The following is a 13,465-nucleotide window of genomic DNA, read 5'->3' on the forward strand; positions in this document are numbered from 1 at the left end:
ACAAAATTATTGACGGCCTTTTAGCTTAAAAATCATATAAAAAAACTTATAACTAACGCCGTAGCGTGCGGTTGCCCTCGCCAAGGGCGTCAGCCTTCAAGAGGCGCCAAAATCAATGTTAACTTTAGAAAAATAACCAAACCTGCTATGGATTGGTCCAAAAGTCTATGGGTCTATGTTATGGAACGTACACACGGTCAAGCAGTTTGACCAACATGGACTCCACCTCTCGTTTATTCAAACATCCACCAAGTTTTACCAACAGCGGCACGAACAATCAATTTATTCGACCAACAATATCACACACGAACGACCGAAGCGCCGACTGGAGCACCAACCATCAAAAAATATATGAGGGTTTGTGCAACTTCACTACAAATGCTCAAACATGTTCGGCTAACCTTGACTCCACCCCCGGCAGCTCAAACTAAAATCAAACCGTTTTAATTTTTTCCAACCAAGCCGCCAACTGTCAAATGGTTGTTCGAACAACTTCACACACGTTCAAACAAAGCAGCAACCGAAGCGTTTTCTTGGGGGCGGAGTCAATGTTCGTCCAACTGCTTGACTGGTGTGTACGTTGCATTATGGAACGTACACACGGTCAAGCAGTTTTTCTAACATTGACTCCACCTCTCGTTTATTCAAACATCCATCAAGTTTTACCAACAGGGACACGAACAATCAGTTTATTCGACCAACAATATCACACACGAACGACCGAAGCACCAACTCGAGCACCAACCATCAAAAAATATATGGGGGTTTGTGCAACTTCACTACAAATGCTCAAACATGTTCGGCGAACCTTGACTCCACCCCCGACAACTCAAACCAAAATCAAACCGTTTTAATTTTTTCCAACCGAGCCGCCAACTGTCAAATGGTTGTTCGAACAACTTCACACACGTTCAAACAAAGCAGCAACCGAAGCGTTTTCTTGGGGGCGGAGTCAATGTTCGTCAAACTGCTTGACTGGTGTGTACGTTGCATTAGATATGAGTTGAGTAATCTAGAGAAAATAAGGGGCCGTCCAGAAACCACGTGGTCATATATGGGGGAAGGGGGGTGAGTTTGGAAAATGACCACGATAAGCCACATGGGGGGAGGGGGGCTGTTGCTCTCGAACCACGTGGTTTTTTTACACGAAAAACTTTTGGTGAATAACAATAGCGGTGTAAAAAATACAAATCATTAAAATTTAATGATTTAATCATTATGCTACGTACACACCAGTCAAGCAGTTTGACGAACATTGACTCCGCCCCCAAGAAATCGCTTCGGTTGCTGCTTTGTTTGAACGTGTGTGAAGTTGTTCGAACAACCATTTGACAGTTGGCGGCTCGGTTGGAAAAAATTAAAACGGTTTGATTTTGGTTTGAGTTGTCGGGGGTGGAGTCAAGGTTCGCCGAACATGTTTGAGCATTTGTAGTGAAGTTGCACAAACCCCATATATTTTTGATGGTTGGTGCTCGTTGGCGCTTCGGTCGTTCGTGTGTGATATTGTTGGTCGAATAAATTGATTGTTCGTGTCGCTGTTCGTGAAACTTGATGGATGTTTGAATAAACGAGAGGTGGAGTCAATGTTGGTCAAACTGCTTGACCGTGTGTACGTTCCATTAAACGCAAAGCGCATTTAAGGGCCGATGCCCACGTAGCGTCTTTTCAACTCAGCGTTAAAAAGACGTAGGTGTGCATCGAGAAAAATCGATAACGCAGCGTCGGTCGCAACGCCGATGCATATCTGCGTTATTTGACCATCTTAGCCTAAGATCCTATATCCATACAAAAATAAAATAAAAAACAGGTTGCGATTCAGTCTCAATTTCCTCAAAAAAAAATTGGAAAGGAAAAATGAAAAAATATTTTAAAAAAAATTCCGCCGCAGATGGTTTTTGGCATCACGCCGCCGACACTTTAGCATCAGCGGACTGCAGCTACAGTTTTAAAAAATGTTCAAAAAAAATTTCCTTAAAACTCCGAAAAAAATTCCATGTGAATTCTGTCTGAAAATTAAAAACAGTCCCGTGGAAAATACATATAATTAAATAATTTTCGGTGAAAAAACATTCTAATGAATTTGTTCGACAAGTTCTTCCAAATCTTCACCAGAAATTTTTCTTTATTTCCAAAAGAAGTTTTTCGAACATTTTAACGAGTGCACTTCAAAATATTCAGTCTCCAGTTAGCCTTGCGAGCAAAGGCGTAGGATTGCCTCCGGATTGGCGAGTGACGAGTTAGATTCTCGTTCCTGTCTAGGATGTTCTGAAACCTTCTCGACACCCTTAGGTATAGTGTATCCATCGTACTTGTTACACAAGATATATAATCGTGCAATGGCTGGCATATAAAAGCTTCCAATTTATAACAGCGGAAATGCTAATAGAATATACTAAGTTGAAAAGCATACCAACTTCCAGTTCAATTTTGGAATTTTGAAATGAAAATTTTTCGGAATACTTTTTTCTCTCTTTGTGAATTCTATCACATTTTTCTAAATTATCTAAGTATTTTTTTATTCGAGGCATTATTTAGAATTTCCACGGAAGAGTCTATGGATTATCTTTAAAAAATTCTTTGGATTTTCAAAGAATAAATCTTTAGAATTCTCAAGGTTCATGTTTTTTGAATTTGAACCAGAAATCATTTCAAAATTTCATCGGGAATTCATTCTGCTTCGGGATGTTATTTTGATTTCTTTGTAGGTTCAGCTAAACATTGCTTTAAATCTTTACCATGCAAAGATGCACAGGAAATTATTTAGAAAATTTAAAGAATTTTCACATCAGAAAATCTTTAAAATTTTGATTTATTTTTTTAAGGAATTCCTACTGGAAATGCTTCAAAAGTACAACCTTTACAAGTACTACAAAAGTATATTTTTTTCGTTATTTCCACTTTAAAAACATCGGAATTTCCTCGGGAAATTCATAAATTGGTGTTTCAGAGGAGAAAAATATATTAGCTCTTTTAGTGGAATGTATTCAACCGTCTAAGACAAATTAAGTATACTCTCCATTTAATTCCACCAGTTAATTTTCGTTAACTTTGCAGATACGTATTTCGACCACAACTGTGTGGTCGTCTTCAGTGTCTCGTACTTGACACACAGTTGTGGTCGAAATACGTATCTGCAAAGATAACGAAAATTAACTGGTGGAATTAAATGGAGAGTACTTAATTCGTCTTAGACGGTTTCAGATGAACTTATTTCGATTTTCTACTGGAAAATCTTAGAAATTTCCATTGGAAATATTTTGGCATATTCCGAATAATTTCTTTTGGAAATTAAAAAAAACTGCTGAAAATTTCTAAGAATTTCTGATGGAAAACGAAAAAAAAATCCATTGGAAATTAAGAAGAATTTCCTTTGAAGGTTTATTAAAGTCGCCCATGATTTTGAAAAAAATCTTTAGAGATTCTGTAGAAAAGTAAGCTGGATTTTTTTTTCTAATTTATACTGGAAATTCTTCGGAATTTAATGTTTTTAGGAATTATCATCGTAAATATGCATTTCGGATCCTTCTACGGATTCTTCTAGCTCTTCAAAATTTCTACCGAACATTTTTCGGAACTCTTCCACAGAATTTCGGAAAAAATGTCGTTTATATTCTAAAGATTTTTCCGTGGAGACTCAGAAGAATTTCTTATCAATATTCTGAAGGGTTTCCCTTGCAACTCCAGAATAATTTTTCTTGAAAATTAAGAAGATCTTGGAATTTAAAATTAATCCAAGCAATAAATGTAGGCAATAATTTAGGCTTAAGAAGCCTAGTTTTTATGATATTGAATAATTAGATAAATTTGATCGAAAAATTTAATAATGCACCTAAATGTTCTAAATGCACAAAATTCTAGTAGTGCGTATGAAAAAGGTTATGACATAGAGAAGCTTACATTTAAAAAATCAACATGAAATTCTAATTAATAATAATGCTTTTAAATTCATAAAAGGGTCTTAGAACTAAGGAGATTCCTGCGATATGAAAAAAGTGGCAGTGTTCCAGAAAAACACCCCAACTCCTAAAACAATCTAGGTTAAAAAATAGTGTTATAATAACGATTGAAATTGAGTTCCAAAACAAATCTCAACCCTTTCAGGAATGATGGGTTATATATGCCCAGCGTTTTAGATTGTCTATAAAATCACAACAGAGAGCCAGGCCACCATTTTCTCCAGTAAAATTGTTCATCTAGATATTGGCTTTACAGAAAAAATATGGGAGCTCAAATTTGACTGACCAAGAAAACTCAGATATCCGAAACCTTGGGAAGGTTTCGATTCTAAGAGCATGTAAATAAGTTTAAATGTTTGAATCATTCTGAACACTCCTGAACGTTAAGCCAGTTATTAATATTCAGGAATAGGAGATGCTCAAGGTACTTCAAAATGCTCTCAAGTTCATCCCACGGATGTACCAGATCAATCAAGACATTTGCAATGTTCTCATTATCGGTATATACCCAATCCGATGAAATAAGCATATGATCCTAATTTCCATTAACATGAGATCCAAGAGACAAGGTACCCAAAATTATCTTGAGTCAACATCAAGTTGCACAATGACTATGAAATCAAAATGTTCAACGAGAAAATACAAAATTTTCATGAATAAATCAATATTAGCAATGAACAATTAAAAAAAAAATATTTTGTAATTATTTATTTCTAATATTGATGATTCTGAAAACAATACTGAAATTTCTACAGGAATGCTACTTAAAAGAAACAACAGTAGGTGGTTTTATTTGCATCTCTAAGATTACATATTAACTTTGTGATTCTCTGATAAACTTTTCGTTGTAGGAGCTCAGTTCAGATTCTTCGCTGAGGTTAATATCTCAAGAATTTCCAGTACCTCCAGAGCTATGGAAGGTCCCAAATACTCTAAGGAATCTATAGGGATATTCAGTGATGAACTTTATAGTTATTAAAAAAAACACTAATAAAATATATATATTTTGGGATATTTTGGAAAATTTCTAAACCATTATAACTTTTTCTCGAAATTTTCATAATATATTCGCGAGTCCACATTTTTTCGTATCCTCCTGATGCATTGAAGGTGTGTGAGTTCAAGGTCTCCTAATACCTGATACACATTACAACATGATAACATCATCAAAATTTTCGAAGTCACGAATTTATAATTTCCATGCTGGGTTTAGTTTGATTTTGAATCAATTGAAATTGTCCATCTTCAAAATTGATCGGATTAACCATATGTTTTAGTTACATAAGGTTTTTTTTTCAATTTTTGTACTTGAAAAAAAACCACGTGGTCATAGGGGGGGGAGGGGGAGGTCTGCCAAATGACCACGATAAGCCACATGGGGGGAGGGGGGGGGTCGGAAATTTTCAAAAATATGACCACGTGGTTTCTGGATGGCCCCTAAGGGTTTTTTTAGGGATCTTCGGGATCGAGTTGGAGGAAGTACAGGGTGTTCAATAAGTTCGAATACACTTTCAAAAAATGTTTAAAAATTGTAATTAAATTATTTCTTTTCCCGGTTACATTTCATTGAAAGTATTGTTTATAAGGAACGTTTGTAACACTTCTTCTGGAATGACCTCTATTTTGTACATCTCCACGAGCTTCAAACGTTTCTGAAATCCATCGCAAGCGGCACACACGGTCTGCATGGGCATTTCGTTCCAGATTTTGAGAATTACGTCTTGAACTGGTCCATGTTACTGACCTTGTATTCGTACAGTTTTAACATAATAAAGGACCAAACAAGAAAGTTAACCCTTAAATGCGCAATGTTGTTTTAAAACAACAAACCGAAAATACGTTTAATGTTAATGATTTCAATGGTTATTTACGTTAAAATATTTTCGACGATTTCTAAAAAAATCGCCTTGCGCCTTTAAGGGTTAAGAGGGTTCAAATCCGGAAAGCTGGGAGGTCACAAAGTTTTGTCCAAAAAGTCGATAAAATTGTCCCCATATAAGGCTTAAATCGCATTTTCCGTGTATAAAGGGCTATCGTCCTACTGGAACACGTAGGGCTGATCTCCGTCTTATCACCGGGCCACTGGGGGTATCAATCTTCCCCAAATTCTCAGTTTTGTAGTACATCGCAATGATTTTGACCTTCAAAAAATGCTGTTTACAATGCCCCAATCCATTTTCACCGCGCGTAATAAACAAACAACAAGTGACAGAATGTCAACACTACACACATCCGTTAGCGTATATATACCGCTAACGCTGACACCAATACTTATACAGAATATGTACATTGGGCTTACAAACACAATGATCAAACATTTGTATTCGAACTTATTGAACACCCTGTAATTGAATAAGAAAAAATCTGAGATTTTTTTTTGAAAGCTTTTTGAAAATCGTGAAGAAGTTGAACTATATTGTAATTGGTTGAATTTTTGGTCATTATTACGGCCACCGAGAGTCTTCCGGAACCGTAATGTTTAACAGCAGTGAGAAATAAATAGTGAACAAATGAATCTTCACCCACTTAATCCGAAAAGGTCTTATAGTGATTCCGACTATCTATTAATTTAGTCCATGTTTGATTTCAATTGACCCTACTAAGCCCTCAAACCACCGACCAAGCCCTACCATTATTTGGATTATTATTGCTTTCAGCCCTTGGCTGGCTCACCTCTGATCCAAGCCCTACCAGATTTAGATTTTAAGATTTTTAACCGTCTAGATCCAATAGAGACTCCGAATATCCACCAACTTGTTCCAAATCTAAATTTCATTCACCAAACTAGACCCAGTGGTATCTCCAAACCATCAAGACTTACTCCAGACGATTAACCCACATTGAGTATTGGCTCTCCCTAAATCATCGATGTATACAATTCTTTACAAAATCAAGGCACCCTGGGCATTCCAACACGGGCGATAAGCCCGACTATATCCAACAGTTTACTCCTAGTTCAGCTTCCAGGGCTTAGATGTCACCCAAACTCGACTCCTCAAGGGCCGATAGCAGCACCACCCCAGAGTCCCGCACACAACCGAAGTATCTTCACTATAGACCACCATAACTCTACCAATATGTCGGCCACCTTGCCCCTACCCTCAACCAGCTCGGGTCAGGATAGTCTCTGAGAATCCTATCCGATCCCTACCCTTCCCTCAGAGGTCAAGCTCAAGCCTCCAATGAAATATAAACGGCTATTGGAATAACTTGCTGAACCTGCTGTTAATTAACAACAGACCCCCCCCCCCTTGGGTTATTGGCCTACATGAGGTTAACCGTGTAACCCCCGCCTATATGGATCGCTTCCTCAGAGGAAATTACAAGTGGGTTACTAAGATAGGGGTCAACCTCAGGCATTCAGGGGCAATAGGGGTCCTTCAGGACATCCCTTATGACGTACTAGAGTTTAACGAGAATATCCCATTTGTTGGAGTTCGTCTCCGAGGTAGTGTGCCAATAACTACGCTTCCAACAGCATGCCTTCCGGCCTGGGTGTGGAACTGGAAGCTAGTAGCCGACCTTGTAGAAGTCCTTCAGAATGGCTTCGAAGAGAGTAAACATGCTGATTTGGTATCCCTTGACATCACCAAACCGTTCAATCGGACTTGGACACCACTAGTTTTGCAACAACTTAGAGAATGGAGATTCTCGGGCAACATACTGGCATTTGGTCGGAATTTCCTCAAAGGGCGATCATTTCAAGTCGTCATCAAAAATCGGGGCTGTCCAAAGGGTCGGTCTAAGTGGTCACAATATTTTTGGTCGCCATGAACGGGGTCTTTCGCTCCCTACCACGCCGAAGACATCCTTTTTGTAGTCGTCGGAGAAACACCTGGCGCACTCGTATAAGAGCGCAATCCGCCGCAAGAGCCGTCCTCCAATGGGTTACCTCTGTAGGATTTAGCATGACCTCCTGCAAATGCATACCCGGTCACGTATGTCGATGAAGGCATCAACTATCAGAACCGTGGGGGAAAACTCCATCCCACCCACAATTTTGTAAAGTACTCGGCGTCTCCATCGACTGAAGCCTCACATTTCTGCCTCAATTCCACTCCGTCAAAGTTAACTGCCGACCTGAACTTTGAAATTCTTTCTAAGCCCCACAAGACCAGGAACAGAGGTATTCGTCTCCGCATTGGAGGAGCCATCAAAGACAGCTGGCTTCTGTACGGTCTTGAACTCACCTGCAGTGCATACCATAACCTCCACTTTCCACCTCCACTTTCTAGCGCAATGTTGAACAACAGGCATGAAAGTTCATCACCTTGTCTTAGTCCCCGGCGCGATTCGAACGAACTGGAGTGTTCGCCCGAAATCTTCACACAGTTTTGCACACCATCCACCGTTGCTTGGATCAGTCTGGTGAGCTTCCCAGAGAAGCTGTTCTCGTCCATAATTTCCCATAGCTCTACGCGTATGCCGCCTTGAAATCAACGAACAGATGGTGCGTTGGGACCTGGTATTCACGGCATTTTTGAAGGATTTGCCGTACAGTAAAGATCTGGTCCGTTGTCGAGCGGCCATCAACGAAGCCGGCTTGATAACTTCCCACGAACTCATTCACTAATGGTGAAAGACGATGGAAGATGATCTGGGATATCACTTTGTAGGCGGCTCACACTCCAGCTTGTCGCCTTTCTTGTTGATGGGGCATATAACCCCTTCCTTCCACTCCTCCGGTAGCTGTTCATTTTCCCAGATTCTGACTATTAGTTTGTGCAGGCAAGTGGCTAGCTTTTACTGGTCGATCTTCATGAGTTCAGCTCCGATACCATCCTTACCAGCTGCTTTATTGGTCTTTAGCTGTCGGATGGCATCCTTAACTTCCCTCCTCCCACTCTGCTTCTCTCAGGCGGCGTTCCTTCTCTTGAAAAAGGCGAGTCTGCTGTCTCCGCTTCCGTCTATAACGTTCCACGTTCTACCGGGTACCTTGCTGCAGCGTGACCGCCCGCGCTACGTCCTCTTCTGGCAACGCTGCCTCGAGATGCTGCGCGTATGCAGTGGCGACATCAGGTTGCTTCAGTCGCTCTAGGTCGTACCGCGGCGGTCGTCGATACCGAACATTGTTGTTGACGGGTAGTTTTGGGCGCAGTTTACGTGGTCAGAGTCGATGTTAGCGCCACGATATGTCCTGACGTCGATAATGTCGGAGATGTGCCGTCCATCAATTAGAACGTGGTCGATTTGTGATTCTGTCTGCAGTGGTGATCTCCAGCTGTACCGATACGGGAGGCTGTGTTGGAAGTAGGTGCTGCGAATCGCCATATTCTTGGAGGAGGCGAAATCAATTAGTCGTAGGCCGTTTTCGTTCGTCAGCCGGTGAGCGCTGAACTTCCCAATAGTCGGTCTAAACTCCTCCTCTTGGCCAACCTGAGCGTTCAAATCTCCTATGATGATTTTGACGTCGTGGCTTCGGCAGCTGTCGTACTCATGTTCCAGCTGTGCGTAGAATGCGTCCTTATCATCATCAGTGCTTCCGGAGTGTGGTCTATGGACGTTGATTATGCTGAAGTTGAAGAACCGGCCTTTGATCCTCAACCTGTACATTCTTTCATTGATCGGCCACTACCGATCACGTGCCTTTGCATATCGCCCATCACTATGAAAGCTGTTCCCAGCTCGTGTGTGTTGCCGCAGCTCTGGTAGATGGTATGATTACCTCTAAACGTTCGCACCATTGATCCCTTCCAACAAACCTACTGCAGCGCTACGATGCCGAATTCACGGTCCGTGAGCACATCGGCGACTATGCGTGTGCTCCCGGTCCCGATGAAGTTGAGAGATTTGCAGTTCCACGAACCGGCTTTCCAATCGCTAGTCCCTTTTCGTCGCAGTGGTCTTCGCCGATGGTTCCGGTCCGTACTTTCTTGTTGATTGTTCGTTGCGTTTTTTAAGGCTGGCTTGCAGGGCCTGACACCAAACCCCCTAAATTTCCGGAGGACCATTCCTCCTTATTCCCGGTGGACTTAGAGTTTCACTTAGAGTCCCTCGCTGGCACTCGTACGATGATCAGCCTCCCTTAACATGGAGAACATACGCTGTTGTGAGCCGATCATGACATGGAGAACAGACGCTCAGTAAGATTTGCACCTCTGGAGAGGAGCAAACCCGCCCTTCCCTGTCAGCATGCGACCATAGTTCCCACCGGGGTTGGTTACCTGATCTTCCCTAAGGTTGCTCGTATCCCTGCCAGCACCACGGGGATGTAGGAATATGAGTTGCTAGGTAAGAGGTTAAGGACCGCGAGATGGTGTCTATTTTATTTCTTCAGGTACGCGAAGTACCAATGGTACGCTTTACCCAGCATTTGCCGTGCCAACCATTTGCCGTCCAACAGTTATGTTTGAATAGCCTCCGGTCTCTTACTATCCAGGCCTGCCAAGTCTGCCTGTGCTGAAGTAGACATCTTGCCACTTCACTAACGCGTTCTAGCTGCTGTATGCCTCAAAGCTGCTTTCTTCGCCGCTTCGACTGCCGGAAATCACAGGATCCCTCTCCTTACTGAAGGGAATCGGATTCTGCGCGCGGTGTCCGTATCCCCAGTGACCAAGTTCCACTGGCATGGAACGAGAAGCTAGCCCTCCGTCAAACCTATCATCATCCTGACTGACTCCACCAGTGCAATCGCTGCGCTTCAAAGCAATCTCTCAAGACACCCATGAATTCAGGACAAACATCGCGTGAATCTCGTGACAATGTGGAGCTCCAGTGAATGTTACAGCTGATAATCTGGTTGGTGTCGGTCATCAAGTTTTACCACTTCAGCCCGGTGGGACGCCAAAACATGGATTAAAAGAATCGTCAGTCAGTATTGGGAGAACTAATGAGTGGCCTCCTATTCCAGGCAGTTACGAAAGGTTAAAGGGTCAACAGCTCCCTGGAACGACATGCCCAGCCACATGGATCAACAGATCATCTCCCGTCTTCGCACCGGGAACAGCCTTTTTTCGCATAACTTCAGACGTAGTCCATTCCGGAATGTTTACAAAATTTGTGTGGTATTGAATTCCGTCGAACATGTGATTCGCCGGTGTCCGAAGTTCGACGCTCGCCGATCCAACTACGGAATCTCCTCGAGTATCCAAGACGCTTTAGCTGATGATATCGGCAGCCTACTGGAGGAGTGATCAGAAGCCGCGATAGAGCGATCAAAAACCAGAGGAGCCAAAGTCTTAGCCCGTCAACGATACTTGGCTTTGGAGAAGGAAGTGAAACGCTAATGTCGACGGGAGCGTGGGCGAGCGTGGACGGACTCTCTGGCTGACGAAGGAGAGAGAGCTGCAGCAACCGGGAACATAAACCTCCTCTACGATATCTCAGGACGCTTAAGCGGACGAAGATGAATGCAACGATGCCTGTGAAAGACGTGAATGGTCAGTTATTGACCGACCCAACTGACCAGCTGAAACGCTGGTTCGAGCACTTCGAACAACTTTCTCAAGTACCAGCCAAGCCACCACCACCTTGGCATTATCTCCCTAGGCACAGTACGAGGCCTTCTCGGGTAGAGTGCTGCACAATGGGGTCCGGGTCGTAGCTGGCGTTAGGCAAGGATGCATTCTATCACCGTTACTGTTCCTCATCGTAATCGACGAGATTCTTGTAGGTGTGATTGACAGTGAACCAAACCGCGGGCTTCTAAGGCAGCCTATAGCTCCATGGATATAGGCCAAACCAAAATACGAGTTTTCAACTCTAGCGTGAAATCTGGTGTGTATCACTGGAGAACACTCAACGGCTGCAGGTATCCATCAACAGATGCCTGCGGTATATAATTCGGGCCTGATGGCCTCACAACTGGATCTCAAACAACGAGCTCCATCGTCGTTGTCACCAGAGGCTGATAGCAACAGAAATTCGGAATTGGAAGTGGGGCTGGGTCGGCCACACTCTACGTAGGGGCGGAAACGAAATCTGTAAACAAGCATTAGACTGGAACACAACGGGACAAAGCAGCAGAGGCAGACCCAGAAGCTCATAACGGCGAAGCCCCAATAAAAAAAAAGAAGTCGACCGAAATCTAGCCTGGCAACAGGCTAAAGCGACAGCTGAACAAAGCTCAGGATAGAGATCTTTCAAGTGGTACAGTGATCGTTCGCTAATTAGGGCGTTTGGACAAGTGTGAATGTTGTTTACTTTTTGTATTAAACAACACGGATAATAACGACTTGGAGAGCGTGGGGCGTATCCGAGGATGGAGAGATGCGGCCTCGAACCGTGTATTGTGGCGTCAAATTGTTGATTCAGTGTTATCTGTTTAGATGTAAACTAAATAAATGAAAATAAATGAACCTCTTTAGTTTAAAACATTTTTTTGGTTGTTTCACAAAACACAAAGTTGGTTGATTTAAAATCAAAATTAGTTGTTTCAAAATCCACAATATTAGTTAAAACAAACTCGTTTTCTGGATTTGATTTACCTTGACCCATTAGTTGTTTTAATCGTTGGATATTATTATTGACCTGGATATCTTTTTACTTTCTTTCCATCGAAGCTTTGGGCAGTTTTACTATAAGTTAGGTTGTTCTTATTGTTGTGAAATCTATGCATCAAATTAAAATATTAGGTTGGCGTGAAGATCTTCGGATTCGTGGACGATGTCGTCCTTACGATAACCGGAGAGTCGCTGGAACGAGACTGAACTCTATGGTGAAGTGGCAGCAGGTGTGAGACAATGCGGAAAATGGAAGGTAAGGTGATCCCACCGGTTCATCCCCAATGTGCCGACGTGGGTGAACAGAGATCATGGAGAACTTAACTTTTACCTCACGGCTGTTTCCGCCAATATCTCAATTGGTGTAGCCATGCGTCATCGCCATTCTGCCAGGCGTGTATCAACGTAGAGGAGACTCCAGAGCATGTAAAATTCGATTGTCCGAGGTTTGCGATAGCACGTAGAGTAGAGCAATGCCTGCCCTAAAGGCGGCAAAATCACAGAACGAATGTATCACGATGAAGATACGTGAAATGCGGTAAGCACTAGCAGAGTCGTGACGCAAATACTGTTAGAGCTGCAGCGTAGATGGAGTAGGGACCAGCAAATAGGCGTCGGTTCGGAGGAAAATCCAGCGCAGTGAGCAGTGTTTGGCTTCGGGTCGTCGAGGCATCGGTGAACCGGAAGTCTTCTGCCAACCGGAATCATCGGACCGACCTCGACACTCGATCAGTCAACCACCACCGGAGCTGTTGGACCACCTTTGCAACCCAAAGACGAATTCGGCGCAATGCGCGAAAGCGTCATTTGCGATAATTGTCGGTAGTCGGGAGACCATCAGTGCGGAAGTTTCCTTCATCGGAACTGGTGGACCACCCTTGACGTCGAGGAAAGTCAGGAGGATTTGAAGATCGAGACAGTGGAGCCAGCCAGTCGGCGAACTTAGCTTAAGCTAGGGCTAGGGGCCAGAATTTTAGAAGAAGTGCATGAAGACCGATAGTCCTCTACGGACACAAGACCTGGACGATAGCCGTGGAGGACCGTGGAGGACACTTGTGGTGGGCACGT

This window comes from Armigeres subalbatus, chromosome 1 (genome assembly GCF_024139115.2).
Source record: "Armigeres subalbatus isolate Guangzhou_Male chromosome 1, GZ_Asu_2, whole genome shotgun sequence".
Lineage (NCBI taxonomy): Eukaryota > Metazoa > Arthropoda > Insecta > Diptera > Culicidae > Armigeres > Armigeres subalbatus.